At 48.6% G+C, this 13576-nt stretch overlaps 1 protein-coding gene across 6 annotated transcripts in view; it reads right to left on the bottom strand.

Moving 5' to 3' along the window:
- The window catches only part of AZIN1 (antizyme inhibitor 1), a 30506-nt gene extending 26196 nt beyond the window's left edge, over nt 1-4310 (bottom strand). For 4 of the 6 annotated variants that reach the window (XM_036498383.2, XM_004580653.3, XM_036498386.2 and 1 more), the window contains exon 1: nt 3892-4310. The gene's annotated coding sequence lies outside the window, so the exon portion shown is untranslated. 6 annotated transcript variants of the gene reach the window in all.
- Between the last annotated feature and the right edge of the window lie 9266 nt (nt 4311-13576).

Below are 13576 nucleotides of genomic sequence, written 5' to 3'. Positions count from 1 at the left end.
ATTTCTCAAGTCCCAGCTGATGGACTTCTGATTCCACTCCCTGCTAAAAGCCTAGGAAAGCAGCAGAGGATTGCTGAAGTCTTTGGACCCTTGCACTCATGTGGGAGACTTAGAAGCTCCTGGCTCCTCGTTTCTGGTAAGTCCAGCTTCGGCTGTTGTGGCCATTTGGAGAGTGAACCAATGGATAAAAAAATCTTTCTCTCTGTAACACTCTGCCTTTCAAATAAAAATTAAAAGCAAAAAAAGTTTGGGCCTGGCACAATAGCCTAGTGGCTTAAGTCCTAACCTTGCATGCTGGAATCCCATATGGGTGCTGGTTCATGTCCCAGCTATTCCACTTCCCATCCAGCTCCCTGTTTGTGGCCTGGGAAAGCAGCTGAGGACAGTCCAAAAAGTCTTGGGACCCTGCACCCATACGGGAGACCCGGGAGAAGCTCCTGGTTCTGGATTGGCTCAGCTCCAGCCATTTTGGCCCCTTGAGGAGTGAATCAGCAGATGGAAGATCTTTATGTATAGCCACCTTTCCAATAAAAATAAACAAATCTTAAAAAAAAAAAAGTCACCAGCTGCCACGACTGACTGGCAAGAGCTGTCACTTAAGCTCAGAGGGGAGACCTCTAGTTTTACCAATAACCCAGGAGTCACTGTTTTAACGTAACACAACCTCCCAACACCTGCTACAAAAAAGGTAATGAGAATACTGTATGATACTAGAAATTCTAAAGTCAAGAACTTGAAGGACTTCAGGAGCATCCTAAGCATCCCTTGATAAAGCTTATCTCAGTCAGCTAAAGTAGGGACAACCTTATGGGAGGTGAAAAGTTCCTCCTTGATCACATTTGAAAGACAAGGATTTTGAGAAAAGAACTCCTATCTCGGGTAATGGAGATTTTAACCGTAGGTTCTAAATAATATACTACAACCATACCCATTTTTTTACATCAAAAATGTTTTTCAAAATAAAATAAACCAATTCAGATTGGCATAATACAGTGGAATATGGCGTGGGTATCTCATATGGGCATCAGGTGGGGTCTCAGCTGTGCTACTTCCCATTCAGCTCCCTGATAATGCACCTGGGAAAGGAGCAGCAGCTAGCCAAGTGCTTAGTCCCCAGCACCCACAAGAGAGACCCAGAAGAAGCTCCTAGCTTCTGGCTCCTGCCTTTGGCGGAGTGAGGAGGGGTGTGTGAGTGGGAAGCCAATTAACACTGGGGACAGTTCACTCCAGATTATTCAAAGAAACAGAATCACTATTTTTCCATGCTTTTCCTGCTATGCAACTCAAGCAGTGAGGTGCAACATCAAAAACATTATGCCTCAGACCTTCACAAATGTTGTTGAGTATCTGCAACAAGTGTAATGAACAACTAAAAATACTGGTAAGGAATTAAAAACCCCCAAATTGAAGGGTTTATTTTACAATATAATGAAAGGAGTACATGGGGATAAAAGAGGGCCACCTACATGCAGAATAGATGGGATGTTTATCCAGTTAAGATAAGGCATGATTGGAAAGATAAACTTTTCTCACTTAGAAACACACTTTATCTTCACTGATTTCTACAGATGCCTTGAAGTATTCTTTCTAAAAACACAAAAAGCTCACCCTAATTATGGGGGAAAACACCTACCAGTCCCAAATTGGGAGGTGTTGACACATACAGTTCAGCTAATACTTCTCTAGTCAAGGGAGGGGCATAAAAAGCAAGGTCAGGCCAAAGCTATGAGCAGACATGACAACTGAAGACCATGTAGTGCCCTGGGTTAGATTCTGGCTCAGGGAATCCAAGCAAATCTGGAGTCCACACTACCAAATCTGTTTTCTTAGTTCCCACAAATGTACTTTGGCAAGGTAACATGCTAATTTCAACTGTTTAAGCATGCGAGGTCTGTTAACGTCTGTGAAAAACTAAACTGTTCACCTTCAAAACAAAAAAAAAGCAGCAACATAGTCACATGACTTACTCAGAAGTAAAAACATAACCTGACAGGGCCCAGCCCGGTAGCCTAGCGGCTAAAGTCGTCGCCTTGAATACAGCAGGATCCCATATGGGTGCCAGTTCTAATTCCAGCAGCTCCACTTCCCATCCAGCTCCTGCTTGTGGCCTGGGAAAGCAGGAGAGGGCAGCCAAAAGCCTTGGGTTCCTGCACCCGTGTGGGAGACCTGGAAGAAGTTCCTGACTCCTAGCTTCAGATCAGCGCAGCTCCGGCTGTTGTGGTCGCTTGGGTAGTGAAATCATCAGATGGAAGATCTTCCTCTCTGTCTCTACTCCTCTCTGTATGTCTGACTTTCCAATAAGAATAAAACTTGAAAAAAAAAAAAACCCTGATGAAAGCAGCATGGATGGACATAAAAAATTTGCCGAGTTAAAAAAGCCTTGTATACAAAATAATGCCTGGTGTAAGATTCTATCGGTGTTCCAGAACATTGATACACCCTCACTCCCAACGTACCCAGCTCTATTTAATGATACGGGCATGCTAAAGTTGGCAAGTACCCCAACTGTCTCCCATTTTCTCTGAAATGCAATTCTTTGAGCGATGACCGTTTGATCTCCAGCACCTTCTTTAATGAACAGGGCTACCCTTTCTACTTAACGTTTTTTAACTCGTCGCGCTTCATCCTGATCATCACGTTTGTAAGGAATCTCAGGAGCCTTGCCAGGCCATCTAAATTCGTTTCCTACTCTTGCCACCCTAGTGCCCATCACCCCTTCCCCGTGAGCTCATTCTCATCCAAGGTGGAGGTTCAATGCTGCCAACAGCACATGTAGAGCTTGACGTCCCCAAGACGCCACCACAAAACCCGGCTCCATCTGCCGCAACACCACGTGTCTTTCACGTCTCGGAACCAGCAATTTTCCACATCCACGGACTTTCCGGGTTCAAACACGTCACACCCCAGCTAACTGTTGGCAATCAAGGTAGTAACCCAGAAAAGCCACCCCAGCCTACTGTTTTCCCGTCTGCCTAGGAATCGTGGCGCGGACGGGAAAGCGAAGCCATGGTGACTAATCCTCCAGCTCGGGGAGGTGACCGGGTGAGTGAAGGCAACTCGGTCCAATCACGAGCGCCGCAGGGGCGGAGCGGCAGCCCCGAGGCTTTTCCAGAAGGGGCCAAAGGCCTCCCGCTCGCTCGCTACCTGACACCAGGGCTTCCCCGCAGTCGGGCCCCCAGCGGGCGTCAACTTTCCTCCAGCAGAGGGGGACCGCGCTCCCGCTCACGGCCGCCCACCCCCCAAGAATCCGACCTCCTCTGCAGCTGTCACCAGCGGCGGGCGCCGGGCCCGCCCCGCTCCATTCATAACCCCGGGCCCCGGCCGTTGCAACCCGGCGCGACGCCCGCCTGCTCGCCCAACTCTGCAGGCAGCCAAGGTGGCTGCACCGCGCGGGCAGGGTCCGGGCTGCGGGGACCCCGGCCCCTCCGGGCCGGCAGCCGGTCCCCCTCCCCGGAAACAGCAAGGCACCACGGGAGAGGGGTGGGGGGCCCCGCACGCCGCGCCAGGCGATCGCGGGGACCCCCTCTCTCCCTGCGCACGCCCCTGAGCACACGCCCCCCTCGCCCCAACCGTGGCGACTCCCGCTCGGCCAAAGGCAAAAAAAAAAAAAAAGCAGCCAGGCAGCCGCCCGCAGTCCTCGAGGCGCGGACCGCCGCCCCTAGCTCCGCTGCGTCGCCGCCGCAGGCACCGACAGCCGCCACACACGCCGGCGTCCGCCATGTTCGGGCCGCTGCGGGGACGCCGCGCCGACGCCGCCCCGGAACCCCGGGGCCCCGCAGGACGACAGCCCGGGGCTCCCTGCTCTACCCCGGAGCCCCCGTCCCGTGCCGGGGCCGCGGCCCCATCCCGCCCCGCCCCGCGGGCCCCCTTCCTTCCGCCTCGGTTACTCACGTGAGATAACGGCCCAAAGAGTCGGGTAAAGCGTCTTCTCTTTTTCGGCGGAATTTTTAAAGAGGGATGTGGTTACCTTGAGCAGAAATACCCAAGGCGGCCTGGGCCATAGGCTGCGGGAACGACGTGAGGGAAAAAGCGCGGCCCCGACACCAGCAGCTGTGCGGCAGTGACGGCGGCGGCCCGAGAGAAACCGGAGCAGCGCGGGCGAAAAGGAGGAAGAGGCGGGGAGCCCGGTGCGGGGGACAGGACCTGGCCTCGTCAGGGCGCAGAGGGACAGCACAGCCACAGAGGTGAGAGGAGGCGACGACCCAGCAAGGAGGGGAGGGGGAAGAAGAAAAAAGGAGGAAGGGACGCTACGGCCGGCCGGAGAGGCAGCGAGTGTGGGAAGGCGGCGCCGGCGACGCCAGTGTTTATAGTCCGGGGCGGAGCCGGGGGGACGTCACAGCCGGCCGGCGGCGCGCGAGCGGGGCGGAAGAGGGGGCGGGCCGGCCCGGTGGGGCAGGTGCAGGCCTCCCCTCCGCGCGCGGCTGGCCGGCCGCTTCCCGCCCTGCGCGAGCGAGGGCGCGGGTGTGGGCGTGGACGCGGGCGCGGGCGCCGGGCCGGGGAGGTGGCTGAGCGCGAGCGCTGCGTCCGCCCTGGGAGTCCCGCGCTCGGGGCCGCGCCGGCCGTGGCTGGGCTCTGCGCTTTGTCAGCTCGACCGTCCTGGTGGGGGGCCCGCCAAGAAGGACCCGGGGCTGCCTGTGCTGAGCTGGGTGTCGGGAGGCCTGTTGGGGCGCCACGGCTGAGAGCTACGTGAGACTCAGGGCCGGAGGCAGGGTGTTGCGGGGAGTTGCTGTGTTTCACTGGGTGGTGCTCCGTTATGGAGGCGAGTTGTTCATGGGCAGCCAGGAGCCGGCCCCGCTGTTCTAGTGGGCGCCAGAGGCCTGTGACTGCGGGCAAGTGTCCTCACTGTCCTTCCGTGGTAGTAGCGGCATGGAGCCGCAGGAATTTTTTTTTTTTTTTTTACAGGAATGTGGGTTTTGAAAGAAGGTTTGGTGTAGTCACATTGTGCTTTAATGAGGGGCCTGTGCTGGAGAGGCGTTAGTGATGTTTCAAAGTGCAAGTTACTTTAATCCCCCGGGCTTCGTTTTCACGGTCATTTTAATTTCCTGTAGAACGAACTTTTTTGTTTGTTTGTTTTTAACCACAGGGGCTAAAATTACCTACATAGCTTTCAATTCTTGGATTTTTTTTTTAATAAGATGTGCGCACCTATGATCAGGAACCCCAAGGGTTCTTCTACTGCCCTGTGCCACCCAGACACGGTGACACCCGTGAAATCCGTATTGGCTTGGAGAGCAAGGCCCTGACGCCTTGCTTCCTTTCCTGCTTTGCCGCTGTAGCAGCAGCATTGTGGTTAGTGAATCAATCAGCAGCGGGGGAAAGGCAGGCAATACGGGGATGCTGGGATCTTGCACAGAAGTCAGGAGCTGTGGACACTTGCAGTTTTTTTTTTCTCTCTCTGTTTTGCTCCAGTGTACCTTGGCTTTGTTTTTCACTTTCCAATAGTTCTGGTGAAAGCAACAATCAACTCAGCAGACCCCATGGTGGAGGGAAAGCCACAGGGGAACAAGGACAACTACGGAGTGAGGAGAAAAGAAAGTTAGGCAGAGAGAAAATGATGGCAGCTAGGGCACAGGCTGCTTCGGGGAAAGGTGGAGGGGGTTTTGAAAGCTGGAAGTTGCAGGCAAGGGGAACAGCTGATAAGGCATCTCAGACATGAGCAGACTCAGTCGTTTTTCTGGCTCCTATATAGGAACATGACAGCAAGTGAGATTCAGAAGGGTCTGGCACTTAGACTTCTATTCTGGAATGTGATATGCACAAAGATAACTTAAAAAAAAAAGATTTATCTATTTGAAAGGCAGAGTTACAGAGGAGACCAGAGAGAATTTTCTACCTGCTGGTCACAGTGGCCACGATGGCCAGGCTGAAGTAAGGATCCATCCAAGTCTTCCACGTGAGAGTACGTGGACTGTCTGCTTCCCCAGGCATATTTCCAGGGAGCTGGGTCACAGGTGGAGCAGCCAAGGCTTGAACCAATCCTGCACTGGGCTGTGATGTTGCAGGCAGTGGCTTAACTTGCTGCACCAAATACCAGCCGTGTAAAGGCATGTCTTTGAAAGATTTTTCTCTGGGCCAGCATGGTAGCTTGACAGGCTAATCATCTGTCTTGAGGTGCCAGCATCCCCTATGTGTGCCAGTTCATGTCTCGGTTGTTCCACTTTCCATACAGCTCCCTACTTACAGCCTGGGAGAGCAGCAGACGATGGCTCAAGTCTTTGGGTACTTGTGGACCCGTGGGAGACCTGGAAGAAGCTCCTGACTTTGGGTCAGCTCAACTTTGACCATTGTGGCCACTTGGGGAGTGAACCAGTGGGTGGAAGATCTTCCTCGCTGTCTCTCCTCTCTGTAGATTTGCCTTTCCAATTTAAAAAAAAAAATCTTAAAAAAAAAAGAGTAATAAACTGTATATCAAGTTATGGCAGGGGTGTGTTCCAAACTCCAAGCACTTCCTGCTTAGAGTGCTGCTGATGCAGACGCGGAGAGGCGGTGCGGGATGGCTCAAGGAGTCGTGTTCCTCCAATGCCCGGGAGACCTGGCTTGAGGTTCCCAACTGTGGCTATTGTGGACATTAGGGAGTCAACCAGCCAGTGGGAGTGCTCTCTCACAGGCATGCTTGTTCCTTCACTCCTTGTCTTCCTGCCTCAAGTAAGTAATTTGCATAGATTTTTTTTAAATTTGGAATTTTATACCAAGAATCTTGGGACAGGTTACAATCATTGGAGTGATTTACACTTCTCAAAAGCGGAGGATAAGGGATTGAGAGAGAAAGGGCTGTTTGTGGAAGAGAGACCACTTTGGAAGCACTTGTAGTCATTTATGGAGAATGATTAGATTCTGAAAAGAAATTGTCCTTGACCTTTATTTATTTGAAGATTTATTTGATTTATTTGAAAAGCAGAGTTAGAGGGAGAGGCAGAGAGATCTTCCATCTGCTGGTTCATTCCCTGAATAGCTGCAATAGCCGCAATAGCCAGGGCTGGGACAGGCCGAAGCAGGAGCCAGGAGCTTCATCCAAATCTCCAATATGGGTTCCAGGACCCAAGAACTTGTGCTAGCTTTCGCTTTCCCAGGCACATTAGCAGGGAACTTGGCTCAGAAGTTGGAACATCTGGACCCGGCGTGGTGGCCTAGCAGATAAAGTCCTCACCTTGAACGCACCAGGATCCCATATGGGTGCCAGTTCTAAACCCGGCAGCTCCGCTTCCCATCCAGCTCCCTACTTGTGGCCTGGGAAAGCAGGAGAGGACGACCCAAAGCCTTGGGACCCTGCACCCGTGTGGGAGACCTGGAAGAGGTTCCTGGCTCCTGGCTTCAGATTGGCGCAGCTCTGGCTGTCGCACTCACTTGGGCAGTGAATCAACGGACAGAAGATCTTCCTCTCTATCTCTCCTCCTCTCTGTATATCTGACTTTGTAATAAAAAATAAATAAATAAATCTTTAAAAAAAGAAGAAGGAAGTTGGAGCATCTGGACCTCCCAACAGGCAATCATATAGAATACAGGTGTTGAAGGCAGTGGCTCAACCTAAAATGCCACAGCACTGTCCCCTGTCAATGACCTTTAAACCATGTCAGTAGGAAGAACAGAGGGTTACAGAAGCTTGAGCAACCAGTAGTGAACTCTCTGACAGTTGACCCCCTGCAAGTGCGTAGCCCTGAACTAGGGCCTAATCCAACATTACACGATGAAGCAATTCAACTATGTTGTTTATTTTTTTGTTTGTTTTTTTAACTATGCTGTTTAAACTATGTGCCCATTTGATTAGCATTTGTGTAGTCATGCTTAAAGAATAATGCTAGCTTTTGAGGAATGCAGATCCTTATAAACTGGACTGCATTAGATTAGACAACATACTGTGTACCAATCACAGAATGAGAGTTACCTGATATGGAAAGCATATTTAATTGCATTTGGGGTTTTGGTTATCTTGCCAAGTCAAGTTGCTCTGACACAAATACCAAGGTAGTGACAGTGGAAATAGTATTGTTAAATACAGGGCCCTAAGATGAAGTTACATGCCACTCACACTTAGATCATCATGACTCATCGATTCAAACCCATTAGCTAGTGTGCCAGAAGATATAAATGATTGAATAAATTAGATATTTGATAAAAGTAGGTCTTTCCAAATTAACAGATAAACATTATCAAAGTAAAAGGAAAATTCTATACAAATGTCACAAATATAAGTTTGACAGAGATTGACAGTAGGACTCAAGTTTAGTAGCTGCTGCGGGTAAGAATGTGTCCTCCCAGGGGTCAGCCATGTCCTGCAGCAGGAAGTCACCACTTCTAGTTTGTGTCCCAGCTGCTCTACTTCTAGTCCAGCTTCCTGCTAATGCTCCTGAAAAGGACGTACATAGGTTTCTGACATCCAGAATGCTGTTTCTGTCTGCTGGTCTCATAGCCTGGCCCTGACCTGGCCATTGTAGCCATTTGGGGAAAGATCGGTCTGCCTCTTCTCCCACCCTACTACTCTTCTTTCTGTCACTGTTTTTCAAATAAAATACATATAAACAACATTTTTTTAAAGATTTATTTTTATTGGAAAGTCAGATTTATAGAGAGGAGACAGAGATCTTCCATCTGCTGGTTCACTCCCCAAGTAGTCACAATGGCCAGAGCTGAACCGAATTGAAGCCAGAAGCCAGGAGCTTCATCCAGTCTCCCACCAGGTACAGGGTCCCAAGGCTTTGGGCCGTCCTCGACTGCTTTCCCTGGCCACAAGCAGGGAGCTGGATGGGAAGTGGGTCCTGCTGGGATACGATCTGGCACCCTTATGGGATCCTGGCATGTGCAAAGTGAGGACTTTAGGTGCTAGGCTACTATGCTGGGTCCTAAAAAAAAGCTCTTTTAAGATGTATTTATTTTAAAGTCAGAGTGATAGAAAGAAGGCAAGACAAAGAGACAGAGATCTTCCATCCACTGTTATACTTCCCAAATGACTGCAATAGCCAGCACTGGCCCAGTCCAAAGCCAGGAGCTGCATCTAGACCTCCCACATGAGTGGTAGGGTCCCAACACGTGGGCGTTCTTCCACTACTTTTCCACACCATTAGTAGGGAATCAGATCCTAATTGGAGCAGTCAGGACAGAAACCTGTGCCCATGTGGGAGAGTGGCACTTCATGTGGCAGCTTTACTTGCTATGCCGCAGCTTTGCCCCAAAAGTAAATCTTTTTAAAAAAAAGCAATGGTAAGTAGGGCCAGCATAGAGGTGTATAGAGGCCAGGTTCAAGGTCAGATGTGAGGCCTAGAAAAATACTGGTCTTATTTTCATCTCAGTGGCTACATTTGTATTAGATGCAGACTAGCACTTCTACCTCTGCTGAGTGATGTGGCTTCTGTGATAAGTCTGTTGTAAACAGGAGACTGACATCTCTCAGCAAGTGACTCACTGCTCGTGTCAGAGGACTCATTTTAGAAACCTGTGTAAGAGGCCAACACAATAATCTATTTTTACAAATTGAATGTAATGATCTTGGCTAGAATAATCAATGGACAGGACCTGGGAATTTTTCTATATTCCTTATAAGTTAGGAAATCTCTGGAAAATTAGCTTTGTTCTCATTTTACTGCCAGATATTATCTGATAACCAAAAGTATATATATATATTTTTGTTTGCTGAGCAGTAGCAAGATAAGTTTATATCTGTCTCAGAACAGCTGCCTGGCAGATGGCCTAAATTTTTTAGTCAAGGCCTTAGAAAATACTAGCTCTGAAATCTAATCTTGTCTGGTTTGAATTGTGGCTTGCCCTGTATTGTTTAATAAATAATCTAGCCTGGGTACTGTCATCTGAGCTTCTTCTGTTGCCTTAAATGGTTAATAACAGGAACTGCAAGCTACACTTGACTTAAGGAGATGCTTAAGATTACTTGGTCATCTACTTTGTAGTTTTGCAATCATAAACATAGTTATTGCAATTTGCTTCATCCAATTTCAGCTAGAAGGGGAAAAGCCCATGTAATAAAGAAAACAAAATACCAGCTCTTCATTAAAATAGGGACAAAAAGCAGGAACAACTTGGTTTTGCAAAAATGATTGCCTTGTATCAGACCAAAAGATCATCCAGCCACCGGTAGTACAGTAATAGCTCAAAAACCTCTCTCCAATCCTAGTTCTGCTTCGACTGAGGGAGTTCATTCTAAAGCATCAAGGTTTCCAACAGAGAAGCTTTCTCCCAGTTCCTTGGCAGGAACTCCTCCCCTGTCACAGCCTCAACTCTGCAGAGCCACCATCCTCTCAGTCTGGTCCTGTGCTGACATAGTGTCAGGTTGACATCTCACCATACCCTCCAACCTCAGGCACATAGTGATTTACTCCCCAAATCACTGCTCTGGCCAGACTTGCCCCAGTCTGAAACCGAAGCCAAGAGCTTCTTCCACGTCTCCCAAACAGGTGTAGAGGCCCAAGGACTTAGGCCATCTTTTGCTGCTTTTTCCAGGCATAGTACCAGGGAGGTAGATCAGAAGTAGAGCAGCCAGGACTGGAACCAGCACCCTTATGGGATGCCAACATCATAGGTGGAAGCTTAGCCTACTACACCATGATGCCAGTCCCATTTGCATCTTTCTATGACCCTTTTCATGTATCTGTCTAATGTCATCATTACTGTCTGAATTTTGGGAAATGAGACAATATGTTTCTTTAGGACAAGGATTTTGATTCTTTTTAAAAACTTCTCACAGGGGGCCCGGCGGCGTGGCCTAGCGGCTAAAGTCCTCGCCTTGAACGCCCCGGGATCCCATATGGGCGCCAGTTCTAATCCCGGCAGCTCCACTTCCCGTCCAGCTCCCTGCTTGTGGCCTGGGAAAGCAGTCGAGGACGGGGCCCAATGCCTTGGAACACTGCACCCATGTGGGAGACCTGGAAGAGGTTCCAGGTTCCAGGCTTCGGATCGGCGCGCACCGGCCCATTGCGGCTCACTTGGGGAGTGAATCATTGGACGGAAGATCTTCCTCTCTGTCTCTCCTCCTCTGTATATCTGACTTTGTAATAAAATAAATAAACCTGAAAAAAAAAAAAAAACGAAAAAATCTCTCACAGGGGACTGGCATTACGGTTCAAAGGCTAAAATCCTCGCCTTGCATGTGCCCCAGGATCCCATATGGTCACCGCTTTGTGTCCCTGCTGCTCCATTTCCCATCCAACTCCCTGCTTGTGGCCTGGGAAAGCAGTAGAGGATGGCTCAAAGCCTTGGGATCCTGCACCCGTGTGGGAGACCAGAAGAAGGACCTGGCTCCTGGCTTTGGATCGGCTTAGCTCTGGCTGTTACAACCACTTGAGGAGTGAACCAACAGAAAGAACTTTATCTCTATATTCCCTTCTCTCTGTACATCTGCCTTTCCAGTAAAAATAAATAAATCTTAAAAAAAAAATGAGAACAAAATCTCACAGAAAAGCCAACACTGGCAGAGCAGGTAAAACCTGCCTACAGGATGCCAGTTCATGTTCCAGCTGCTCCACTTCCCATCCAGACCCCTGCAAAATGTGATTGGGAAAGCAGAAGAAGTTGGCCCACTGTTTGAACTCCTGCTACCTGAGTCGGGAGACCTGGATGGAATTCCTGGCTCCTGGCTCCAGAGAGGCCCAATCTTGGCTACTGTGGTCATTTGGGGAGTGAACCAGCGGATGGAATATCAATCTCTCTCCTTTCCTTTTTTTTCTCTTTCTCTGTCATTCTGCCTTTCAAACAAATCCTTAAAAAGCAAGCAAACAAACAAAAAATCCTAGGTCTAATTTGAAAGGAATATATAATATAATTTAATTTTAAATTTTAGCCAAGAAAATGAGAATGAGCTATCAAACAATGACTGGGGTGTTTCATGTTTATTTTTGTTCCTAATTACTAAGAAGAGAGTGTTTGCTATTCAAAGAAAGTGAATGAATAGAAAATGAGGGGCACTATAATATAACAAGAATGTTTGAAAAGAAACAACCTCATTGTTCTTTGTACACGAAAACAATGGGGCTTAACAGTATCTTGCTTCCTAAATCAAATTTCCAATTGCCAGCAGCCACCCTCTATGAGGATGATTTCATACAGGAGGGTCTGTGTTGGGGCCTGCCCCCTCCTCCCGGGCATCAGAACCCACTGGCAGTGGACTTTCAGCATGGTGGCGTGCTGGATCCCAGCATTCGGTTGCTAAGGCACAGGAAAATAATGAACTAAACCTTTTGTTAGAGAACAATGGCCAGAAAGGCAAAAACAGCATTCTTCCAGGTACTCTGGACTGCCACGACTCCCCACCACTGCTCCAGCCTGCCCTGGGGTTGCTTGGACTTGGGATCCGGGTGCAACAGGGACAAAACCTGGGTGGGCTGGCAGCCCCCTGAGAGCAAGCCAAATCTGCAGGGAGAAAATAGAGGACAGCGTATTGTACAGCGACAGCCTTTTTACTGGGAAGAAAAGCCCTTGATATTTGTGCCACTTTGGGAAACTCAAAAACCAGCTTATTTAGCACAGTTCATCCATACCTTCTAGAATATCAAATTGGTCAATGGAGAGCTTGGGAAAATACTAGTATTTGGGGCAAATCTGGATTAGGAGGAGGACAAAGATCCCAAAGTCAGAAGAATCAACAACAACAACAACAACAAAAAAACAACAACAACAAAAAACAGAGCTTTAGCTCCCTTGTAACTGCATTGGAGATAGGAGAACTTTTGTGCTTTTCAGAGATTTTTATACATTGTACTCTTGAAGAAAATTTTGGACTTCATACAAGTTGTGAATTGATCACTGTGCTAGTAATATGTTTAGAAAACATGAAGTTTTAGGAGTACTAATTTAAAAAATCTAGAGTGTGGTACACTATTAGGATTTCTAAAATTATATTTGAAATCAGATGATGAAATCCTATGAGTTGCTTCATTCACATTTTAATAAGGTCAGAGATTATCTAAGTTATGAAATACTTCATGCTTGCTTCTACTCAGCCTTAAAAATCAGTACTAAAGAACTCCACAATCCAAACTTACTATCAGATAAAACTTGATAAACTTCCCCATCTTGTCTCCTGATAGTTTATTCTTTAAAACTTAGTACAAGTGGGCCCGGCGGCGTGGCCTAGCGGCTGAAGTCCTCACCTTGAACGCCCCGGGATCCCACATGGGTGCCGGTTCTAATCCCAGCAGCTCCACTTCCCATCCAGCTCCCTGCTTGTGGCCTGGGAAAGCAGTCGAGGACGGGGCCCAATGCATTGGGACCCTGCACCCGTGTGGGAGACCCGGAAGAGGTTCCAGGTTCCCGGCTTCGGATCGGCGCGCACCGGCCATTGCGGCTCACTTGGGAAGTGAATCATCGGACGGAAGATCTTCCTCTCTGTCTCTCCTCCTCTCTGTATGTCTGACTGTAATAAAATAAATAAATCTTTAAAAAAAAAAAACTTAGTACAAGCACCATTTCCCTTCCTGGAAATTTCCATGAGCTTTCTCTTGGGGAAAAAAATTGACTTTCTGTGTGCCTTAGCCATGCCTGTGTCTAACTCAGTGGATTAAGAATTTGTTTACTGGGCCCGGTGCAATAACGTAGTGGTTAAAGTCCTCACCTTGCATGCGCCAAGATCCCATAT

Source organism: Ochotona princeps, chromosome 9, assembly GCF_030435755.1.
Source record: "Ochotona princeps isolate mOchPri1 chromosome 9, mOchPri1.hap1, whole genome shotgun sequence".
Taxonomy (NCBI): Eukaryota; Metazoa; Chordata; class Mammalia; order Lagomorpha; family Ochotonidae; genus Ochotona; species Ochotona princeps.
The sequence above is the reverse complement of the archived record's forward strand: the minus strand, read 5'-3'. Positions and strand labels throughout refer to the sequence as shown.